This window comes from Staurois parvus, unplaced genomic scaffold (genome assembly GCF_062004578.1).
Source record: "Staurois parvus isolate SC_StPar_1 unplaced genomic scaffold, SC_StPar_1.0 ptg000581l, whole genome shotgun sequence".
In the NCBI taxonomy this organism is placed as follows: domain Eukaryota; kingdom Metazoa; phylum Chordata; class Amphibia; order Anura; family Ranidae; genus Staurois; species Staurois parvus.
This window is the reverse complement of record NW_028318377.1, coordinates 7,518,242-7,543,440: the sequence shown is the minus strand read 5'-3', so window position 1 is coordinate 7,543,440 and position 25,199 is coordinate 7,518,242. Positions and strand designations below refer to the sequence as shown.

The 25,199-nt window shown below is 42.8% G+C and overlaps 1 long non-coding RNA gene across 2 annotated transcripts in view; it reads right to left on the bottom strand.

Moving 5' to 3' along the window:
• Positions 1-196: 196 nt before the first annotated feature.
• Positions 197-25,199, bottom strand: part of LOC149450164 (uncharacterized) — an 85,740-nt gene continuing 60,737 nt past the window's right edge. For both annotated transcript variants that reach the window (XR_016315297.1, XR_016315296.1), the window contains one exon: positions 197-418. This is a non-coding gene — a long non-coding RNA (uncharacterized LOC149450164). The remainder of the gene's footprint in view (positions 419-25,199) is intronic.

The following is a 25,199-nucleotide window of genomic DNA, read 5'->3' as shown; positions in this document are numbered from 1 at the left end:
GGCTCTTAGGGGACTGTTTGGATGTAAATAATGCATACCACAGCCTCTGGACTTTTTCAGGAATGTTGCACCCACTCCCAAAATAACCCAATCAACCCCGAATTTCAATCAAAGTAAAAAGTATATAGCTAAAAAAACATACAAGGGAGCTGGTTTACCTACTAAAGGATTTGTATGTCTGTTCATCTAATCCGGAGAGTTACCACACAGCACAGTCCCTGCTGGCAGGGGAGGTGGCTTTTCTATGCTGCAGTTGAGTAACATTTTAAGTTTTGCCCCTCTGCAGCCTGTGACTGGACAGTAAAGAAGTGACAGACTCACCTTTCTGTTATTCTGCTCACCCCTCCTATCAGCATGCTCTGTTGTAAAGGAGCTGAAAGAGGCTGATACCACATCAAACTCAGGTACATACAGTCCACTGAAGGTAAAAAAAAAAAAAACAAAACAAAAAAAAAAACGTATTTAATAGTGTATTCATGAATACAGAACTGCATTAAAGTGGTTGTAAAGGCTCAAGGTTTTTTACCTTCATGTATTCTATGCATGAAGGTAAAAATCTTCGGTGTGCAGCAGTGCCTCCAACTCCCTCAATACTTACCTGAGCCTCATCGTGAGTCAGCAATGTGCACAACAGCCCTGGCTGTCCCGGGTCTCTGCCTCCTCATTGGCTGAGACAGCAACTGGGAGTCATTGGTTCCTGCTGCTGTCAATCACAGCCAGTCAGCCAATGAGAAGATAGAGGGACTGGGCCAAGCAGCGGCTCCATGTGAGTGAATGGATACGCGGAGCAGCGGGTGCCACCGTAGCAAGCTGCTTGCTGTGGGGGTACCTGACAGGAGGGAGGGCCCAGGAGAGCCTGCGGGGGACCCAAGAAGAGGAGGATATGGACTGCTCTGTGCAAAACCACTACACACTGCAGGTAAGTTTAGACATTTGTTATTTTCCCCCCCAAAAAAAATTTACCTTTAGAATCGCTTTAATTAAGGTGAACTTATCCTTTAATGAATAGGGAACTCGTGCTAGTTTAAAGAAATATAATGGGAAATCAATCTTAGGTGAACAATCAATTTAGCATTTGTCGTTAAATATACTGTACAACATACAACTACAGGGGCTATAAGTCTACACACCCGTTAAAATGTCAGGTTTCTGTGATGTAAAAAAATGAGACAAAGATAAATCATTTCAGAACTTTTTCCACCTTTAATGTAACCTACAAACTGTACAACTCAGTTCAACAACAAACTGAAATCTTTTAGGTGGAGGGAAGAAAAAATAAAATAATATGGTTGCATAAGTGTGCACACCCATAAACTAATACTTTGTTGAAGCATATTTTGATTTTATTCCAGCACTCAGTCTTTTTGGGGATGAGTCTATCACATGGCACATCTTGACTTGGCAATATTTGCCCACTCTTCCTTGCAGAAACATCAGATTGCGAGGGCATCTCCTGTGCACAATTATATAAGGATAAGGGCTCGTTCACACTTGGCTGTTTTACCAACGCTTGCCAAACTCCCCTATAGCGTTTGGCAAGCGTTGGTCCGGTGTTTGTGGAGCGTTTTTTAACGCTTGGCAAACGCTCCGCAAATGCCGCATGCGCGGTTTAGCGGCGGTTGCTAGGCATTTGCCGAGCGTTAATAACGCTCCACAAACGCCTATAATGCAGTTTGAGTGGTGTTACCGCTCCGCAAACGCCCCGCAACCGTACTGCAAACGCGGGCTTCAACGCCTCCTGACTCGACCAGAGGCGTCCGTTTTGCCGCGACGCAAACGCTCCTGTTAGAACAGCAGCTTGTGCTGTAATGTGCCGAATTGGCAGAGGCGTTTGGGAAGCGGTAAAAACGCTTCCCAAACGCCTCTCTGCCGCCTGCACACAACGCTAGTGTGAACGTAGCCTAAGCCTCCCGCGCTACCTGCTTATGATTATAGAAAGGGAGCAGCTATTACCTGACTATATGCCTAGATAGAACAATTGAATACAAAAAAAGTGGTGTAGCGCTATCCCAGAGACCTCTATGTCCTCATCCACATATTTAAACCATAATCAACAATGCAACCCGGCAATGGTTATAACAAGTAAAAATAGGTACCATACATATATAGTGAATAGTAGAGCAGAGAAGAAAAAATAAAGAAAGAGAGAAACGTGCTAACCAGGGAAAAATGGTCAGTATTGTATTACGTGCAATGTAAAACGTGAATAATTGAAAAACTTCCTTTTAAACACAGGATGAAAGTGAGCTCCCAGATGTCTAAATGTTGACATCAAAATGGTGCCTAAAAAGACTAGTGCAAGAAAAATATGTGCAAAAGTAAAAAATGAAGAAAAGTGCTGACGGAGGGAAAATGGTCAGTTATATATTTAGAGCACAATAGAACGTGAATGGTTTCAAGCTGTCCTTTAAGCGGAATGCTATAAGTGGAAATGGTAAACTCCCAGATGCCTGAGTAGTGGCATCAAAATTGTGACCCAAATGGCTAGTGCACAAGCTGCATGCAATAATACGACTAACAGTGGGACCAGAAAGTCCTAAATATATCCCACGTATTGTTACAAAAAAAACATAATAATATTAAATCATGAGAAAGTGACCTCCAATATTAAAAGTGAAATGCTGGAAAACAAATGTGCCCAGCTATAGTGACCATCAAATTGGTCAGTCCCTTAATATAGAAGAAAAAACGTAAATGCATAGACAACTAATGTTTCACGTGTACAAATGCAATGCCCCAAACTCAACAGATTCCAAATGATCTTATAATAGCATTGAAGTAGTTTAAATAATAAACAAACAAAAAAAGTCTATGTATTATGACAAGTCCTAAAGAAATACGCTGAACATGTGCAGATTCCAGCTGCCTAGATTGTGCAGATGCAGGTGGTCTCAGGAAATAAATCCGTCACCAGCTAGATTGCCCCCCTCACCTCCACACATAGACCCGGCAGGGGCCAATGCGCTTGAAGAATGCACTGAAATAGTGCGCCTCGTCTATGAAGATGCTTCTGGTCTTTAACAGGCCTCAGCAGTGATGGTGGTATCTCCCTGTTTAACAGTAAAGTAATGTGCCACACTCCTGTCCTCTGGTCTCTCTTTAAGGTGCTCCCATGTGTACAGCCATCTCATTGTAACCGATTTAGAGAAAGAAAAAAGATCCTCCCATAGTGCAATAAGTTCAACAATTAATTAATAAATGTATAGCCAGAATGCCCACTCAAATGTCAAAAAGGAATTCTCAGCATTTAAAACCTCATGGTTTTTTTTGGGTGTACATGCATGGGTGTACCAAAATGGCGTCCATGCCGGATATGACGTCACCACCATGTTTTTTTTGGCAAAGTCTAATCTGGCTTTCCTATTCGTCATGCTGAATGGTTTGCACCTTGTGGTGAACCCTCTGTATTTGCTCTTGTGAAGTCTTCTCTTGATTGTAGACTTTGACAATGATACGCCTTCTTCCTGGAGAGTGTCCTTCACTTGTCTGGATGTTGTGAATGAGTTTTTCTTTACCACGGAGAGGATCCTGCAATCATCCACCACTGTTGTCTTCCGTAGTCATCCATGCCTTTTTATGTTGCTGAGCTCACCAGTGCAGGTTGTACCAAACTGTTGATGTGGCCACTCCTAATGTTGCTTCTATCTCTCTGATGGATTTTTTCATTTTTGAAGCCTTACAATGGCCTGTTTCACTTGCATGGACAGCTCCTTTGAACGTTCGATGTAGGTTCACAGCAATAGATTCCAAATGCAAATACCACACTTAGAATCAACTCCAGACCTTTTACCTGCTTAATTGATGAAGAAATAACGAAGGAGTAGCCCACACCTGGCCATGAAACAGCTTTTGATTCAACTTTTGATTCAATTACTTTTGGTCCCTTGAAAAAGGGGGGTTGGCTACTGTTAAGAGCTGTAATTCCTAAATCCTTCCTCCAATTTGGATGTACATACCCTCGAATTAAACCTGAGAGTATGCACTTTCAGCCCATATCCATTATATAACTATAGCTTGAAAATGCTTTGGTAAATACCTGAAAAAAAAACAATATTTGAGCCCATGTCCAAATATATATGGACCTAACTGAAGATGCTTTTGTGCATGAAGCTGTGAATTAAAATAAAAAATAGAATAAAATAAAAACAGTGTAAAGTGTTGTATGTGCTTTTAACTGCATCTCTGATATGAATTGTTTCTGGAATTCTCTGTCATGGTACTAAAATCAGTCTTCTTTCTTTAAAGCATTTATTAAATCACAGGATACTTCTAAACTGCTGGAAGTGAACATGCTAACCGACAAAAGATCTTTTTTGACAAAGCACATTCTATAAACTAACAAGTTGCTTCAAGCAATAAGTAGTCACATTCACAGCACAATTACAGTGTATTAAGATTTGTCACATGGTTATGGAAAGATTCCTTTTCTGAAAAAAATTATACTTACCGCAGTTTGAAACTTGTATTCACATTTGGAACAGATTTCACGGGCTGATATCACGTCAAACACCCAAAAAACTGGATAGGACAAGCTAAATAAAGAATTTTGCCCCGTTTAATTTGAAACTTTATTTCTGTTGAGTGACATACTCCCCTTCAGGTAAACTATACACATAGCACAGATTCCTGCAAAGTTTATCACATTATTATCTGCTACTTTTCATATGTAAGCCTTTCAACAGACCTTTCCAAGCTGAATGCTAAGTAGGAGGATCAGCCCTCATTATAAGCACCTGATCAGTCAGTGTTGTAACAAGGAACCATGTATGCCTGGCATACCTTTTAGGCTAAGTTCACACTAGCTTTGTAAGCATGCGTTTTGCAGGCGTTTGAGGGGCATTTTTAATGCCCCTCAAACGCCTATGAAAATTCTACACATGGCAGCACACAGTGTTAGCGTCGCGGCAAAATTGACGCCTCATGTCAAGTCAGTAGGAGTTGAAAAATGAAAATGTCCAAAATTTTTTTAAAAATGTGTTTTTCTTACAAAATTTTGCAAATAAATAATTTTTCTTTATAAATCTTGGTCAAAATGTATTCATCTTTTTAATAAAAAAAAAATAACCCAAATTAGTTTACAACCAAAAATTATAATTTTTCTGTTTCCCAGAAACCTGAAAATTATTTCATAAGTTCCTCAGGGGCAGGGGCGGACTGACTATTTGGAAACTCGGGCAGTGCTCAAGGGCCCGGGGTCAGTAGGGCGCCCCATGAGATGCCCCTGGTACCTTTTTCATAGGCTTTTTTGAGTTTGGGCAAGGACATAGGGGCCCCATGACCCCCTATTGTCTGGGGGCCACATGAGTTGTCAGTCCGCCCCTGCTCAGGGGTAAAATGAGAAAGGCTGTGCTAGACTGACAATACCACAAGCAGGACCATATTAAGATATTGTTAGACCCACAGCAAACATCACACGTGGAACTTCCAATCCTTTGCCCCACTCTTGTGAAAACAACACAAGACAAGGGCCAAGAGAAGGGAATTGGGATTACATTAAATTAATTACAGCTCTGCTAAAAAGATTACAGTGCTTAAAATAATAAATGCTACAGGAGATCACTAAACCAACATACCAACAAATACACAAATCTGTCATAAAATTGTAATAGTAACAGCTGCAAATAAAGAAACAGTAATTTACCAGAACAATGTTTTTTGCCACAATTTATTGGGATGAGTGGCTTTTAAAGGCTAAGTTCACCCTAGCAAAAAAAAAAAAAAATTTACATTTTTGCAGGCATAAAATGTGCATTTATTATTATAATAATGCTACCCCCAAAGGAGCCACTTGCTAATTTGGGTTCTCTGTTCTGTGCCTTGACTCCAAGATCATCCTCAGCTTTCTAGCATACCTGGTTTAATGAAAGTTACTGCAAGCATTTATAGGAAAAAAAGTGTGGATAACTTTAACTCGACTATGAATCAGGAAATAGACACAAGACCATTTGTGGTAAATGTATTGGTTTGGGTTAGAGTAATTGGTGGTTTGAGCATAAATGAGCACACAGAAGGGAGGTTCAGACACAGCCTGCTAGACATTATAACTACTATGCCAAAATAACTTAGAATAGAGTTCTGTACCACCCCATCCACAGCTCAACGCTCTAGTGAGTGCTGGAGAGGCAGAGAAGACAGCTCCCTGCAAACTAAAGACTGAGAACTGAGCGATCAGTGCTCTTTGCTCGCTCAGTTCTCAGTCTTAGAGCTGGCAAAGGACCAATGCTGTGTTCACTTAGATGAGTATAAATGTTTTTTTTTTAAAAGCCATACTTTTCTTTTAACTGCAATGTAAATAATACTGTAACTAGTCTAGAGTGTGCTCTAGAAGAATGGCTAAAATACAGTACAATGCCCCCTGAGAGGTACCTCTTAGCATAGCCAACAAGTAAAGGTCTCTGTGGAGCAGCTGTAAATGAGCAGTTTTTAGTCCTAACTCTTTAGCTGGCCAACGCTGGGGTCTAGTTGTACAGCTGATGCACATGAATACAGTCCCAGTCACACCGCAGGCAGCAAAAAAGGCTACAAGATGGCTGCATGGTCAGTTACTAAAGGGCTCAGTCTCTCTAGCAGCAGATAGTAAATGCCAGCAATATTGCAGCTAGCTCACCATTCGGTCACACACAGCACTTAGCCCACTCTCTACTCTGTACTCAGGTGGCTCTGGCTGCACTCCCAAACTCAGCACTCCAGATCCCACTCAGGCCACCAATATGCAGCATTGGTGGTGCACACTGGACAGTGATGTGCACTCCCCAGTCCCCCTCACAGCAGGAGAGAGTTATGTCCTGTACAGCCCGGGAAATGGAAGCTCTTCGCCCTCCTCATGGCAATCTCTCTCTGGAGACTGTAGTTCAAAAGCTCTTGATTGCACAGTAGAGTCTCTCTCCTGGACTACAGTTCCCACAGTGCAGTGCTGTCTGATTTAGCCTATTGAACTCTTCATGCTCTGTAGCTCCCTCCTTTCACAGATAGAGCGGTTAACCAGTTCAGCACTGCAGGGAAGCAGGTACACAGAGCAGCTGCAGCCAGTGTTTCTCTCATTCTTCATTCTTAGTCAAGCACCTGGCTACATTATTTTTTTTTCACAAGAGCCTGCAGAGTTTAGCACAGTGGATTGTGGGTGCCATGTCAGGCTCCTGCAGAGCAGACACTGTCTACAGCTCTGTGCACATAACTCTGCACAGACTGTCTGTTTCAGAGCTACAGGAAATGTCAATGAACTATGAGTACGCTGATCAGCAGTACACTCTCAGTCCATTGAAACTACAGGTTTGTCTGTCACGGTGGCAGGTGGGACTTGTAGTTTTTTCATTCACAGATCTCTGTAAATGAATAATGCAGCTGTGCGGGCTTTTAAGTCTGACCATCTGCAAAGGAAAGGAATCCGTGTCCGCTCTCACAGGGGGAAGGGGTGTGCTATGCTGGAACATTACCCCTAAATAAAGGTGTAACATATTCCAAAAGTGAACCTTTCTTTTAAAATATGGGTGAACATGCAAATTACAAAGGACCCTCAGAAAGACAAACATTTTATTTGGATTATGGCATAAGGCCATAGAACCATCACAGGTCTACCATAGTCCTTTATCGAAATGCAGACGGACACTAAATGGGCATGGTGGTCACACAAAAGTGTTCTTCTCCAATCCAGCAAGGGATCTGCTCACTGATCCCCTGCTGAACCAAACAGACCACCCGTGTGTGAAAGGACCCTTTTAGTCACACAGAGCTTGTTTGATCCCTTCCCCAGCACACACACATTGGTCTTTACCCTGTATCCTGCCCCTGCCACACACATTCCCCAGTATATGTGCCAGCAGTAAGATTGCCCCTCCAATATACAGAGCCCACTAGCCACTTTTCACACCAGCAGTGTATGTGCATTATTCTCACAGTCTTCACTTTATATGCTTTAACTCTTCAGTAATCAGTCCCCAGTGTATCGCCATTAACCCCATTTGAGCATTAACCCTTCAGTGATCAGTCTACAGACAATGAACGTTAATCCCTCTGTGACCAGTCATCACATTATGTGCATTATCCTCACTGAACCATACCCATGTGACCAGGGATTTAAATAGCTTAGTTTTTTTTACCTAACATATAGATTGGGTCAGGTGGTAGGGTTAATGCTTCAGGTTTAGGTGGCTGGTTCACACCATGAATTGCACAGGAAAGTGCTGTGAAATTCACATACAATCTGGGTGTAGTGCGATTTCAGCCCATTCTTCTGCATGGGCTAAAATTGTGCCGGACCACCGCAACAGTAGTGCATGCACTTTACAAAACGCAAAGCAACCAGATCACATGGTACTTCTGTGCAAGCAAATGCACTGCGTTTGCGACCTGTGTCTGGGGCAGGGGTGGGCAAACTTTTTGACTTGAGGGCCGCAATGGGTTCATATATTGGACCCGGGGGCCGGACCAAGAGTAGATGAATGATGTGTATGTGTCATCCATAGTAAGTATAGTAATATTCCCCCATAGTAAGCATAGTAATTAATCCCCCATATAGTAATTCATCCCCCATAGTAATTCATCCCCCATATAGTAATTCATCCCCCATAGTAATTCATCCCCCATATAGTAATTCATCCCCCATAGTAATTCATCCCCCATATAGTAATTCATCCCCCATAGTAATTCATCCCCCATATAGTAATTCATCCCCCATATAGTAATTCATCCCCCATAGTAATTCATCCCCCATATAGTAATTCATCCCCCCTATAGCAATTCATCCCCCCTATAGTAATTCATTCCCCATATTAATTCATCCCTCATATAGTAGTTCATCCCTCATATAGTATTTCATCCCCCATAGTACTATTACCCCCCAAGTAGTAAGCCAAGTCCCCCCTGTGTCAATTTACTTACCTTTGCTCCGCGCGTTCCTCTCGCCGTATTCCCGCGCCGTTCCGGTCTTCAGGGCGGACTGTGAGAGGAGCCTAGCTCCCCTCACGTTCGTCACGCTGCCCCGCCTACACACATCCTGACAGCCATCCTGACAATATCACGCTCCGCGGGCCGGATTAAAGGTCCGCCGGGCCGTATACGGCCCGTGGGCCATAGTTTGCCCATTGCTGGTCTGGGGTGTTGTTAGCATTGCACTAACACCCCCAGCAGATAGCAAGTACAGAGTATTTTGGATGTGGGACGGGAAACGTGCTTGGAATGCGGGTTGTCCCGCACTGTGTTCTTGTGTGAATTGGCCCTAACAATTTAATTGTGAGCTGTAGTAAGATGATGATGATGAACTACACAAATGAAAGAACTTATATGAAACATTCCATTTGTATGAAGCTAAGATAGTAAAAAGCCTACACCCACCCCAATAATTACTCCATTTATTAAAGGACACATATTTGCTAGAATGGTTACAATACATAGAGCCACGTTTTTTAAATCAATAACATTGATATGATTATTTACAATAAGTCAATCACTTTTACATCTATAGTATATCTGAAAAAAAAAAAAAAAACAAATAGAATTTTCCAAATTTCCAGATTTTCTTTTTTTTTGGTCTCAGCACACAGATGCGCACACACGCAAACATGCATAGCATTTTCAATAAAACCAAAATCTTTAAAATAGCATTGATTTCCTTTTACCAACACAAATAATAAAATCTAACTATTTTGCGAAACAAGCTGCCAGAATAATGCTGTGCCCAATGTCTTATTTATAAAGTACAGTTAAAATCTCCTTCTCTCATTCCCTTATTAGGCGTTTTATTGCCATGTGGGATTTATAAACATTAATAAGACGACGGCTCAGAGCACACAAAACTTGCATGTGGGAACCTAACAAACAGTATGAATTAACATGTACTGTAGATCAGAGCAAAAGAAGAGAAAATAGAACAACTTTTGTTCAACTTTATTTAGGTTTGTTTTGAGTGTTTGTAATCTGTTTTATAAACTTTATTATGCTTTGCATAAAATCCTCATTTTACATATACAGGGTGCTTTAACCACTTGCCCTCCAGAGCATTTACCCCCTTCCTGACCAGGCCATTTTTTGCAATTCAGCACTGCGTTACTTTGACTGACAATTGCGCGGTCGTCCAACGCTGCACCCAAATTACATTTGTGTCCTTTTTTCCCCACAAATGGAGCTTTCTTTCAGTGATATCTGATCACCTCTGTGTTTTTTATTTTTTTATAAACAAATAGAGATCGACAATTTTGAAAAAAAAATAAAATTTTTGACTTTTTGCTATAAAACATATCCAGTAAAAAAAATTTAAAAATCTAAATTTTGTTATACGTTTAGGTCAAAATGTATTTTGCTACATGTCTTTGCTAAAAAAAATCCCAATATGTGTCAAGAATTGGTTTATGTGAAAGTTATGTCTACAAATGGCGGTATATACACCGGAATTTATTTTATACTAGTAATGGCAGCGGTCAGCGACTTATAGCGGGACTGCGGCGGACATTCTGACACTGGGGGGGGGGGGTAAACTGACTGCCACTAACACCCCCAGTGACACTAATATAGTATTCATTGCTAATAAAAAGCACTGACACTGTACTAATGACACTGGGCAGGAAGAGGTTAACATCTGGGGCGATGAAAGGGTTAACTGTGTGCTGTTTTACTGTATGGTGTGTGTGTGTGTTTTACAGTGTCAGCACATTGCTTTGTATTTCTCTGCTATGCAGAGGAATACAAAGCAGCGTGCTGGTGCTGACAGGGGAGAGATCTGTGTTGTTTACATACAGACCTCTCCACTGTCAGTGTTCCTCGATGATTGCCAGGTGCTGGCGGGGAATCTCTGGCCGGGACCCAGTGATCGACAGCGGCGGTGTGGGTAGGGTGGCGCCGGGGGCAGACTGACAACTCATGGTGCCCCCGGGCAATAGGGGATCATGGGGCCCCTGTGTCCTTGCCCAAGCTCAAAAAAGCCTATGAAAAAGGTACCAGGGGCATCTCATGGGGCCCCCTACTGACCCCGGGCCCTCGGGCAGTGCCCAAGTTTCCAAATGGTTAGTCCGCCCCTGGGTGGCGCATGTGCGCACCCCCTACCCGGTAATGCAAAATCACGTATATATACATGATTTTGCACAGTCCTGCCACCCTATAGCAGTAGTTCTGCTATAGGGTGGTCGGGAAGCGGTTAAAGGGATCTCTGTATGATATGCTGTTCAGATTGACAATCCAGATGGCTCCTTTTTGAGGTGTGTCCTCCTCTGACGCAGTCAATCTGATGTACAACACTGGCTATTCAGGTATATTTGGAGCATTAGGTCTCCTGCACTCAGACGTTTACTAGCTCCTGTGTGCTGAGGCATATAATCCCTGGCACTTTCAGGAGCCTGGGGTGCAGCGTACAAGCCAATACAAGTCAATGGCTTTACAAGGCCATGCCCCAGTAACTGCTGATGGCTTTTGCTTCAGTGTTTACCCATGCACGTCTATACGCGCCACTTTTGCTTTTGGGGAGAAGCACTGTACATGAATGTGCTGGTAAATGCCAATGCAGGGGCAATCTGTGTTTATCCGACCATGCCCGCATACAGCTATTGACAGCTTTATGCAGAACAGGCAGCTCCCAGAACGTCCAGAACGTCCCAGAACGTCCAACAATGTCAGGGAATTTTACGCATCAGCGCACAGGAGCTAGTAAGCATCTGTGTGCATGAGGCCCTATAGCACACCAGCTTTCCTAAACTAGTCTAGTCCTCACTACCTGCTGGTTCCATGTAATAAATACAAATACTCATAAGCAATATTTTGTACTTGCAAAACTATAAGGGAAAATATATATTTTCTTTACCCTGAACATTATACTCAAATAAACACATTGAAAAAAAACACTTTAATGAGCAGCGGTTTGCACACATTTTAGGGCTGGTTCACACCAGAATGCAGTAAGGGAAACCAGTGAGTCATTGCTGTGTGATTCTGGTGCAAACCAGTTCTTACTGTTTTGTTGTTTTATTTTTATGGTCAGGACTAAAAAAAAAACAATATATGTATAATATGTTGTACTTTGTACCCCACTCCATCTGGTTATCTCCTATTCTGTCCACCTTCAGGCAATCCTTGGAAACACATACTGTATATTTAGGGAAGCCAATCCCACCTCTGCCTAAAAGTGAAATTTTATTTTCTCCATTAACTCGCAGTTACAGTGCCTTGAAAAAGCATTCATACCCCTTGAAATTTTCCACATTTTGTCATGTTACAACCAAAAATGTAAATGTATTTTTTTGGGGTATTGTATGTGATAAACCAACGCAAAGTGGCATATAATTGTGAAGTGGAAGGAAAATGATAAATGGTTTTCAACATTTTTTACAAATAAATCTCTGAAAAGTGTGGTGTGCATTTGTATTCAGCCCCCTTTACTCTGATGCCCTAACTAAAATCTAGTGGAACCAATTGCCTTCAGAAGTCACCTAATTAGTAAATAGAGTCCACCTGTGTGTAATTTAATCTCAGTATAAATACAACTGTTCTGTGAAGCCCTCAGAAGTTAGTTAGAGAACATTCATGAACAAAAAGCATCATGAAGGCCAAGGAACACACCAGATAGGTCAGGGATAAAGTTGTGGAGTAGTTTAAAGCAGGGTAAGACAAGGAGAGCATTAATCAGAGAAGCAGCCAAGAGGCTCATGGTAACTTTGCAAGAGCTGCAGAGATCCACAGTTCAGGTGGGAGAATCTGACCAGAGGACAACTGTTAGTTGTGCACTCCACAAATCTGGCCTTTATGGAAGAGTGGCAAGAAGAAAGACATTGTTGAAAGAAAGCCATAAGAAGTCCCATTTGCAGTTTGTGAGAAGCCGTGTGGGGGACACAGCAAACTTGTAGAAGAAGGTGCTCTGGTCAGATGAGACAAAAAAAATTTTACATTTTGACCTAAAAGCAAAATGCTACATGTGGCAGAAAACTAACATTGCACATCACCCTGAACACACCATCCCCACTGTGAAACATGGTGGTGGCAGTATCATGTTTTGGGGATCCTTTTCTTCATCAGGGACAGGGAAACTGGTCAGAGTTGATGGGAAGATGGATGGAGCCAAAATACAGGGCAATCTTAGAAGAAAACCTGTTAGAGTCTTCCAAACACTTGAGACTTAAAGCAGGACAATGACCCTAAACATATAGCCAGAGTTACAATGAAATGCTTTAGATCAAAGCATATTCATGAGTTAGAATGGCCCAGCCAAAGTCCAGACCTAAATCCAATTGAGAATCTGTGGCAAGACTTGAATATTGCTGTTCACAGCCATCCAATATGACAGAACTTGAGCTATTTTGCAAAGAGGAATGGGCAAAAATGTCCCTCTCTAGATGTGCAAAGCTGGTAGAGATATCCACAAAAAGACTTGCAGCTGGAATAGCAACGAAAGGTGGTTCTACAAAGTATTTACTCCGGGGTGCTGAATACAATTGCAAGCCACACTTTTCACATATTTATTTGTAAAAAAGTTTAAAAACCATTTATCATTTTCCTTCTACTTCACAATTATGTGCCACTTTGTGTTGGTCTATCACATAAAATCCCAATAAAATTAATTTACGTTTTTTGTTGTAACTGACAAAATGTGGAAAATTTCAAGGGGAATGAATACTTTTTCAAGGCACTGTAAATTCAAGAAAAAGAGAGTGGAAAAAATTAATTGGAACGTATCAAAAATGCACCACAATGCGCCCAAAACATGTCAAAAACGTGCATGCAGAAACGCATCCGGAACGCATCTGGACTACGTTTCTATAGTGTGAACTGGCCCTTAATGTTTATTTGGAAAGTGAATATATATATATATATATATATATATATATATACAGTCAGGTCCATAAATATTGGGACATCGACACAATTCTAACATTTTTGGCTCTATACATCACCACAATGGATTTGAAATGAAACAAACAAGATGTGCTTTAACTGCAGACTGTCAGCTTTAATTTGAGGGTGTTTACATCCAAATCAGGTGAACGATGTAGGAATTACAACAGTTTGCATATGTGCCTCCCACTTGTTAAGGGACCAAAAGTAATGGGACAGAATAATAATCATAAATCAAACTTTCACTTTTTAATACTTGGTTGCAAATCCTTTGCAGTCAAGTACAGCCTGACGTCTGGAACGCATAGACATCACCAGACGCTGGGTTTCATCCCTGGTGATGCTCTGCCAGGCCTCTACTGCAACTGTCTTCAGTTCCTGCTTGTTCTTGGGGCATTTTCCCTTCAGTTTTGTCTTCAGCAAGTGAAATGCATGCTCAATCAGATTCAGGTCAGGTGATTGACTTGGCCATTGCATAACATTCCACTTCTTTCCCTTAAAAAACTCTTTGGTTGCTTTTGCAGTATGCTTTGGGTCATTGTCCATCATCACTGTGAAGCGGCGTCCAATGAGTTGTGAAGCATTTGGCTGAATATGAGCAGATAATATTCCCCGAAACACTTCAGAATTCATCCGGCTGCTTTTGTCAGCAGTCACATCATCAATAAATACAAGAGAACCAGTTCCATTGGCAGCCATACATGCCCACGCCATGACACTACCACCACCATGCTTCACTGATGAGGTGGTATGCTTAGGATCATGTGCAGTTCCTTTCCTTCTCCATACTCTTCTCTTCCCATCACTCTGGTACAAGTTGATTTCGGTCTCATCTGTCCATAGGATGTTGTTCCAGAACTGTGAAGGCTTTTTTACATGTCGTTTGGCAAACTCTAATCTGGCCTTCCTGTTTTTGAGGCTCACCAATGGTTTCCATCTTGTGGTGAACCCTCTGTATGCACTCTGGTGAAGTCTTCTCTTGATTGTTGACTTTGACACACATACACCTACCTCCTGGAGAGTGTTCTTGATCTGGCCAACTGTTGTGAAGGGTGTTTTCTTCACCAGGGAAAGAATTCTTCGGTCATCCACCACAGTTGTTTTCCGTGGTCTTCCGGGTCTTTTGGTGTTGCTGAGCTCACCGGTACGTTCCTTCTTTTTAAGAATGTTCCAAACAGTTGTTTTGGCCACGCCTAATATTTTTGCTGTCTCTCTGATGGGTTTGTTTTGTTTTTTCAGCCTAATGATGGCTTGCTTCACTGATAGTGACAGCTCTTTGGATCTCATCTTGAGAGTTGACAGCAACAGATTTCAAATGCAAATAGCACACTTGAAATGAACTCTGGACCTTTTATCTGCTCATTGTAATTGGGATAATGAGGGAATAACACACACCTGGCCATGGAACAGCTGAGAAGCCAATTGTCCCATTACTTTTGGTCCCTTCACAAGTGGGAGGCACATATGCAAACTGTTGTAATTCCTACACCGTTCATCTGATTTGGATGTAAATACCCTCAAATTAAAGCTGGCAGTCTTCAGTTAAAGCACATCTTGTTCGTTTCATTTCAAATCCATTGTGGTGGTGTATAGAGCCAAAAATGTTAGAATTGTGTCGATGTCCCAATATTTATGGACCTGACTGTATATATATCACTGTCCACCTTCTTAAACATTGTACCTTTTCCCATTGTGGATGTGTATCACTGGATCTTGGTTGGTGGCTTATCTCCAATCATGCCTGAACCATATTGGCACTATATGTCCACACTCCTAGGAGTATGCTATTTGTCAAAGTAGGAGGTTTACAGTCTGCAAGGTAGAATATGGACTGGCCAAAGAGGGATCATTTTGAAGCAGTGGACTTGCCTGAACATATATAGCATCAAGTGTCCCCGACGTCCTTCTCTAACTCTTTTCCTTTTCTTTCAACCTTTTACTATTTCTTTCCCTCCGATCTTTCTCTTGGCCCCTGGTACTGGGAGGTCCTGGCTACTATATTTCTTGTGTAAGGCCCGACTCCATTTGATCCAAGAGTAGAGTGTCTCCTAGTTTACGGTCAACGCACGTTTACCCTCTCCCTCTTACCCCTCTCCCACCCTTTCTTTCCTTTCCTATTTTTATGTAGTTCACAATATGGGTATCGCTACTGCAACTTCTACTTGTAATATGTTATTTTTATCGATTTTTCTGGTTACAACCTGTATTGTTTTCTATGACTTATGGAAACTATATGAAATTTATTATGTTATTCACATTTGAGCATTGAGTTTCTCCTAAATTGTAAACTCTAACGAGCCGGGCCCTGTTTCCTCTTGTACCAAATTGTATTGTAGTTGTTACAGTATGTCTACCTTCATTTTGTAAAACGCTGCGCAAACTGTTGGCTATAAAAATCCTGTATAATAATAATAATTATTATTACATGTGAACTAACATTCTGTTTCTTTCTTTTGTTTTAAATAATAGTTTGATATGAATATCTATGGTTTACCATGAGGTTACACCCCGTTAGTATCTCATGTGTTGTACACATGGAAACCATTTAAGAACCTGAGCACAAACATATCATTGTGCAGGTCAGATATATGGATGTATATACTGAGTAACTTCTGGATCCAATGGGAAACACAAAACACTGTTCAACTTTGGCCCCTGTCACACAGGGTGGACTCTGTATGTTGATCCAGGCAGATACCCAGATACAGCCTGCTCTCCTCTATGGGCGGTGGGATGTAAACTGACCACCTGTCCGTTTACACCTGAATGCCATTCAATCCAGTCAGATGGAAGGGAGCAGATCCCCGTCTGTTTATTTTTAGCAGATCGAATGTAAGTAGAGCAGAATGGAGGTTTCCGATCAGAAAAACGGACAGGTGGACCTGATTGGAATGTTCGTGTGAAAGGGGCCTTACCCTTAGGACTCAGGTGGCAGAACCATAAATAAGTAATTAATTGAGTTTTAATTTTTGAACAATTATGGAGAAAGATTTGGGGCATAAGAATAGTTATCACTAACACTGCTGAGAGGTTGGAACTTTTAAATACGAGGGAGACTACAAGCCACTAGTTGTACTTTAATTCAATTCAGATAGCCCAGGAGGTTCTCCCGTATCTTTCAATGAAAATTCTTTGTTGCAGTGGTATATAAATCATTTTTAAATCCATATAGGGAATATAGGTGTAGCCAGGTACTGGACTACAGAAACATGGAGAAGGAGACATTTCCCTTTTTTACAATCAGTTTACTTTCACTTTCTTATACTGAGATACTGATGTTATGCTGCACCAATTTGCTCTGTCAGGCCCTTGGAATCTTGGGAGATATAGTCCAAAATGGCGATGTAATACAGAAAATTACTTTCTGAACTACGGATTCAAGTGTGCCCTGTGCAGTAAGAGGAGGGGAGAGAGGATTTGTATTAAATTGCCCGAGGAAAGTTCTTCTTCTTGGAGCCAAGGAGTTAGAGAGAGAGAGCACCTCTGTATGAGGATTCTCCTGGCAGCAAACCTAACAGTGGAAATGAAGACACTCAGGGAAAACTCAGCATCGCACACATCACAGCACTGCACACATTACAGCTCCTGCACTGCTGACCCCAGTGGTGTATTTAGGTTTTGTGCTGCCCTAGTCAACACAAAAATCTTCTGCCCCCATGGACACCAACCCCCCCTTCCCTCTCCCGGGGACAGAGCCTGACATTGACCAACAACTCCCCTGTCCCCCACCTGGAGAGCCTTACACCACCCCGGTGATAGAGAGAAAGACACTCATCCTCACAGCCACGGACATCCCCGGGAACGTGAGTCAAGCTCTACATACTCCATCAAGCGGCCTGCAACCTCTCTTGGATCCCACCTGGTTCCCATGGCATTGTATCCCATGTTTCATCCCTTCTTCTGGGGGGAAGTGCTGCCCCCCTGAAATATGCCACCCTAGGCAAATGCTTTGTTTGCCTTGTGGTAAATATGCCCCTGGCTGACCCAAGGAGACTGAAGTCTCCACTCACCCTCTGCTTCCCACCACTGACCATCCGAGGCTTTCAGGGAGAGACTAGGGGTGCCCCTTCTATGGTGAGCATCCACAGCAGCATCCTATGAACTCATGAGAGGGCTATCCTCCCAATACTGACACTGCTAGCAGAGACTGAACCACTGAGAGCAAGGCATCAAGTACACCCAGCCTATACAGCATCTATACCAGCCCTTTACCACATTTCTACCAAGCCTATACTGCATCCATACCAGGGGCAGACTGACCATTTGGAAACTCGGGCTCTGCCCGAGGGCCCGGGGTCAGTAGGGGGCCCCATGAGATGCCCCTGGTACCTTTTTCATAGGCTTTTTTGAGTTTGGGAAAGGACACAGGGGCCCCATGATCCCTTATTGCCCGGGGGCCCCATGAGTTGTCAGTCCGCCCCTGATCCATACCAACCTTTATTGCACTTAGACTGAACTGTCACTGCATTTGATCCACATCTACACTGCACTTGTACCACACCTATACCGGACCCTGACTGCATCTTTACTGGAACTATACTGCATGCAGATATACTATAATTTGTCTTTAAGTGCACCACTGCTTAGCCGGTAGAAGAACATCATCAAAGACTGCCCCTCCAAAACCATCCTACAAGACCCATGGGGTAGTGCTACATAGGTTTTCTTACTATATATAGAAACAATTACATGAGCACTTTTATTGTTTTTAACAATTGTGGACATTATTAAAGTTTCTATGATTTTAATAGCTAATTTTGACATTATTTTCTGATTGAACAGGATCCTAAATTTTAAGAAAGCATCTAGCAGAATTTTTGCATGCTTGAGGCCTGGAACTACAACTAGGGTGCAATAAGGATGTTGCAGACAGACATTGCATTAAAGTCAATGGTGTTCAGGCACAGTACAGAAATGGGAAGATTTGTACTCTATGTCTGTGCAGTGCCAGTAGAGGACACATAGTAAATGTGTTTGTGAAGCTTTGGTCTTGGTATGTCCAACCTATTGCAAAATGCTCAGCCTAAAGAGTAATGGGGTGCCCCAGCTAAGGCCAGCAATCGACAAACTGTTGAAAAGGAGGCAACTCGCCCCTATGGGAGGCGCATAAGGCCACGGTGCGGGGTCATGTTATACAGCTGGCGGCGGTCCGGAAGCGGGAGCGGGAGCGCCGACTTTTGGAGCTTCATTCTCTCCTGGCCTCTGCGGATGCGCGTTGGAAGTCCTCTCCATCTGCGGCCCATAAACGCGCTCGGGACGCTCTGGCGGCAGAGTTAGACCTACTTGCCTCTTCAGAGGCGGAACGGGCCCTGCGTTGGACCAAACACAAATTTTATTCCTGTGCTAATAAGCCAGGCCCGATGCTGGCCAGGAAACTCAATTCTGTGGGGAAACCCCATAAACCGATTCGACTGCGACTTCCTACAGGTGGCTGTACTTCTAATCCCCAGCAGATTGTTTCCCGTTTCTCAGACTTCCTTGCACGCCTCTACGCTAAACCAGATCCCTTCCCCGTGGCTCAAGCAGAGGCATTCTTTCAAGATCTCCGACTTCCTGGGTTATCCGAGGCAGCACAGGTGGCACTCAACGCCGGTGTCACTGTACCAGAAGTGCTCCAAGCTATCAAATCTTTACGGTCCACCGCGGCCCCAGGTCCCGACGGCTTTTCCGGTCTTTATTATAAGAAATTCTCAGCCTTGTTGGCGCCCTTTTTGGCTGAGTATTTTAATGCGTTACGACAGGGCTCCTCGCCCTCCCCAGATGCGCTTAGAGCGCATATCGCCATGATTCCTAAGACGACCGATGATGTACAGGAACCGCAAGCCTTCCGGCCTATTTCTCTTCTTAATGAAGACTTGAAGATATTGGGCAAGATCCTTAGTTTCCGCATTAATAAATATTTGCGTAGCCTGGTCCACAGGGACCAGGTGGGGTTCGTCCCCGGGAGGCAGGCGGGTGACAACGTTCGTAAGGTGGTCCATCTGATACATTTTCTGCAACAGCGGAAAATCCCGGGATTCTTACTGTCTTTAGACATATATAAAGCCTTTGATTCTCTATCCTGGGAATATCTGCGGTTTGTGCTGTCTCGTTGGGGTTTTGGGGATTCTATTCTTTCTTGGATTCAGGCCTTGTATTCTTCTCCTTCGGCCTCCGTCAAATACGCTGGGTATTTTTCAGATCCCTTTCCTATTGGGCGAGGGACGAGACAGGGTTGCCCCCTGTCCCCAGCGCTCTTTGTCCTGGCGCTTGAGCCGTTGGCTTTGGCGCTTCGGACCGATTGCAATGTATCGGGGGTTCCTTACGCGGGACAGGAATTCAAACTGAACCTTTTTGCGGATGATGCCCTCCTGACTCTTACTAACCCCCTGACGACGCTTCCTAATTTGCAACAGGTTCTTGAGCGCTTCTCCTTAATTTCGGGTCTCCGTATCAACTTGGATAAGACTGTCGCCCTCAATATTACTTTGGCTTCAGATTTGGTTTCGCGCCTACAATCCCACTTCCCTTACAAATGGGCTTCCTCTTCTCTTGAATACTTAGGCATTCGCTTGACCCCCACTTATGACTCCTTGTTTGCTGCGAATTACTATCCATTGCTTAGCTCTCTATCCTCTCTTATGCATTCTTGGCAATTTCCGCACCTGTCTTGGATAGGACGGGTTAATTCGGTGAAAATGACCATCTTGCCGAAATTGTTGTATTATTTTCGCACACTCCCGGTGCGGGTTCCCCCTCATTTTCTTCGGTTGCTTCAGGCGAAGTTAATGCGTTTTATCTGGGCCGATAAGCACCCCAGAGTATCCAAAAGTACGCTTTTTGCCCATAGACTTCAGGGTGGTCTTGGGGTGCCTAATGTGACTAAGTATTATCAAGCGAGCCAGATTGCCCCGCTGTCTATGTTGCACGCCTCTTCCGACGTCCCCCTCTGGGTCCTGTTGGAACTACCTAATTGTGCCCCTATCGCACTGTCGACGCTTCTATGGCTTCCCCCTGCCCTGCGCCCTATGGCACTGAGTCCGATGTTACTTCATGGCCTACAAGTTTGGGACTCGGTGCGTTACTCTGGTGGTCTGATGTCACCTTTTCTGCCTTTGCTCCCAATTATTAACAACCCTCTTTTCCCGCCGGGTTTGGATCACCCAGGGGCGTTTTCTTGGTGGGTGACTAATGGTTTTTCGCAGGTGCGACACTTTTTGATTTTTCGGTCCTTTCCCACCTGGGACTCTCTTCGGGAATCCCGGAATATCCCCCCGGCGGAATTTTTTCGATATCTTCAATTGCGACACTGGCTGCTCTCGCTGCGGGGTACTTCTGCGTTCCCGTACCAGAAATCTGCCTTTGAACAGCTCTGCCAACTGCGTCCGGGCGCTCCGGGCCTTATATCCCTTCTTTATGCAGCTCTGAACAGACGCTCGTCGCATACTTCACTTTCATATGTTGTTCAGTGGGAGCGCGACCTGGGAGTGGCTGTGGATCCGGAGGACTGGAATAAGGCCTGGTCACTCATAGCTAAATGCTCATTTAATACGACCACACTGGAGGCAGCCTATAAGGTATTGTTTCGTTGGTACTGGGTTCCGGCTCGGCTGGCCCGGGCTAACCCTGCCTGTAGTGATCAATGTTTTCGGGGTTGTGGTCATCGTGGTGATGTATTACATATCTGGTGGTCATGCCCGAGACTGTTTCGTTTTTGGTCTCGTGTATTTGGCCTCCTTTTCACCTTGTTCCATCTCTCCATACGCCGGGATGCTCGGTATGCCTTGCTTCATTGCCCCATACCGGGCCTCTTAGCTCACCAGCAGAAGTTGGCTTCCTATCTGTTTTTATCCGCCACTAGGACAATTGCTCAGGCCTGGAAGAGTCCGTTTGTTCCTCTTCAGGGGGTGCGGGATCGTATGACCACTATGATGCTCAACGAACAGATGTCGAGTATCCGCAACGACTCCCAACGTAAATTTTTGAAAATATGGGAGCCGTGGTTGCAATATGCCCTTCCCTCACTCCCCCCGGCTAGTCTGGGGATGTAATGGCGTTCGGTATTGGCGCTCTTGAGTCCCTGCTCTTTGCCCCCCACCCCTTTTTTTTTTTTTTTTTCTTTCTCTCTTTTCTTTTTTCTCTCTCTCTCTGTTTTTGGTGTGACTGGACAGCTGCATTTAATTGTTATAATCAGTTACATTACTGTTTTGTACCTTATGTGCCACTGATAGCCCCTGCGTGGGCGTACCTTTTGCCCTGTTGGCATTAGAGCATTGTTTTTCCTTTTTTTTTTATTTTGCATTTTGTTTATCTGTGCAATTGATAGCCCCTGCGTGGGCGTGTTTTATTGCCTCTGTTTATAATACTGTTTAAAAAATTTAATAAAGACCATTGAAATAGAAAAGGAGGCAACTCTAATTTCAATGATCTGTACGAGTAACATTTTTAAAGCTTTAATGCATAGTTCCTTTTTAGCAACTGATGTAGAGACAGCTGTATGAAGCAGAATGAGACTGCAAAGGAAACTCTACTATGCCCCTGCCTAATGGCAAAAGAGCAGCTCTGACACTACCAGAGACACCTATTAAAACGGTGCTGGAGGTTTGCTGGAGGTCTGTAAAGAGAGTTAATAATGCACCAACTTAAAAATATGAGAAATAAAACTTGATTAAGCACCCCCACTTTGAGATAAAACTGTGAAAACAGAGGATAAAAAAGCTGAAACAAGTACAGTTCAGACCCCTTTCCCACAAAGGGTCCAATCAGGTCCTCCTGTCAGTCTTTCAGTCGTACCTGATCGGACCCTCTATTTACCCCTATGGACCGGCGGGTGTAAAGGGACTTGTGTTCGTTTACACCTGCCTACCTCCAATCCAATTCAGAATCCGGATCTGTCCCCCCTCCATTTGGGCAGACTGAATCGAAGGGCAGTCAGGTATAAACTGATAGCAGAGTCCATTTTCACCAGACCGCCCATAGAGCAAAAATGTACAATTGAGCTGACACAGACCTGTTATCTGCCTGCTCTGATCAGCAGGGGATTAGCGGAGATAACCCCTACTGATCTAAACAGACCCTGCCCATGTGTGTAAATTAGATATATATCACATTTTATTTTTATGGCAGGTGTCTTTTACATCCTTTTAAATTATTGCAATGTGGTTTCATATTGGATGCTTTAATGTGTATTTAAAGTGTTACTAAACCGACAACAGTAAAATCGGTCTGTATATGCAGTAAAGCATGCTTGCTATACTTACTGTGGAACCTAAGGGGTTAATTATCTGCATTGTGTAAAAATTTTATCCTGACTTCTCTGCCCCTCCTCTTCTTCACATGTCCACGTCTTATCTCCTGATAAGACAGATTGAACCCATAGCCACTTGCACATGCTCAGTTTAGTGATCATTGCTAGAGAGATTTTTTTCTTCTTTGGAGAGTGCATGTGATCATCAGAGGGCCAATCAGCACTGTCTGGACAGAGGTCAGGGGTTCTGCATCCTCCTAGAGCAGAAAGAAAACTCCTCCTACAAGCTTTAACCAGTGCTCTGCAGAAGTCACAAGACTGCTCTAACTGCTGATGAGAACAGTTTTTTAGCAGTGTATATTTACTAAGATAATTGCATTTCCATGTTCTGTGTACTGTGGGAGACCAGATATAGTGAATGCAGGGTCCAGGGAGACCAGATATAGTGAATGCAGGGTCCGGGGAGAGCGGATATAGTGAATGCAGGGTCCTGGGTTTAGTAACACTTTAAGGAGGAGGACCATAAGCGGGGCGGGTGCATTGTAGAAGGTATAGGATTGTTTGATTGTGGAATGATGTAAATGGTAAATTGTTTGTGACTTGGAAAATAATACAGAAAATAATTAAATACCTGAAGCTTTATGATGGTAATGTGATAGTTTAGAATTTGTTTGAGAAACATATTTAAACATATATGACCTTAGCCACTAGATGGCGACAAAATCTTTAAAATATCTTCTATATTTATTTTATTTATTTCAGGTACTTATATAGTGCTGTCAATTTACGCAGCGCTTTACATATATTGTATATTCACATCAGTCCCTAACTATCAAGGGGTGTACAATCTAAGGTCCCTAACTTACATTCATACATACATATACTAGGGCCAATTTAGAGAGGATCCAATTAACCTACCAGCATGTCTTTGGAGTGTGGGAGGAAACTGGAGTACCCGGAGGAAACCCACGCAGGCACAGGCAGGAGGTGCTATGGCTGGGATTCGAACCAACAACCTTAGTACTGCCAGACGGAAGTGCTAAACATTTAGCCACTGTGCTGCCAAATTGAAAATGGGCAAGGTACATTATTTTTTCTAAAATAATGTACCTTGCCCATTTCTGCACAGAACAGAACCACCAGCAACTTTCTGCAGAACACAAAAGAAAAGACACACCAAAGGAATACATTTTAGTGGGTCAGACCAAAAGTAATAAACTGAAAATTTTAAAGGGAATTTAAGAATCAGGTTAGGGCTCTGGTGGAAAAACATGAGGGTGAGGGAGTACATTGAAGGTACAGTATATGCCCCTTACCATGTTCCTTTGGCCATGTATGGGCAAACTATCAATGCATAGAGCTATGCAGGCCTATAGAGGGGCAGCAAAGCTATAATTAATACAACGTTTTAAAAACTGTATGCACAAACCTCTGCAAACTATACATGGCCAGACTAACTTCGAGTCATTGAACTGAACATTGCTCCACAAGGCTAAGAGAACACTTTCATATAACATATTATTATTAGGTCTTTTCTGACACTTTTTGTTTACAAGTAAAGATCAGTATTTGTTTGCTAGAAAATGAATTTGAGTCCATAAAACCTCATCCCGGTATAACCACCGAAAGTCCAGAGACGTATGGGTACGTCACTGGTCCGCAAATGATTAAAAATTGTATTATTCAGGATGTTTTATAGCAGTTTTCACAGTGCCTTACAAAATATGAAATACCATCATGAAAAGATGGAACAGAAAGCAAGTAAAAACATAAAAGCCATATCAATACTTACTTTCACGTAATGTAATATTGTTACAATAATTATTGGAAAATAAAGTACACTTTTTATTCTATTTAACCACTGAAAATTAAAGCTATATTACAAATTGATTTCCGCAATCTATTTTGAAACTGTGACCACTGTGTCTTGACTGGAATAGATTAATTTGCTTTTTTTTTCCAGCCCTATTAAAGCATGAATGAAGAGTGTGCAGTGCTAATTCTAAACACTAGAGGGGAGTATTTAAATAAACATGGTAAAGTGACAGTAAATATGCATCACATTTTCTGTGTGTATGTATGTATATTATACACAGTTGTGTTCAAAATAATAGCAGTCAGACATCACTAACCTGATCAATCACTGTTTTTGGTAGAAATGATA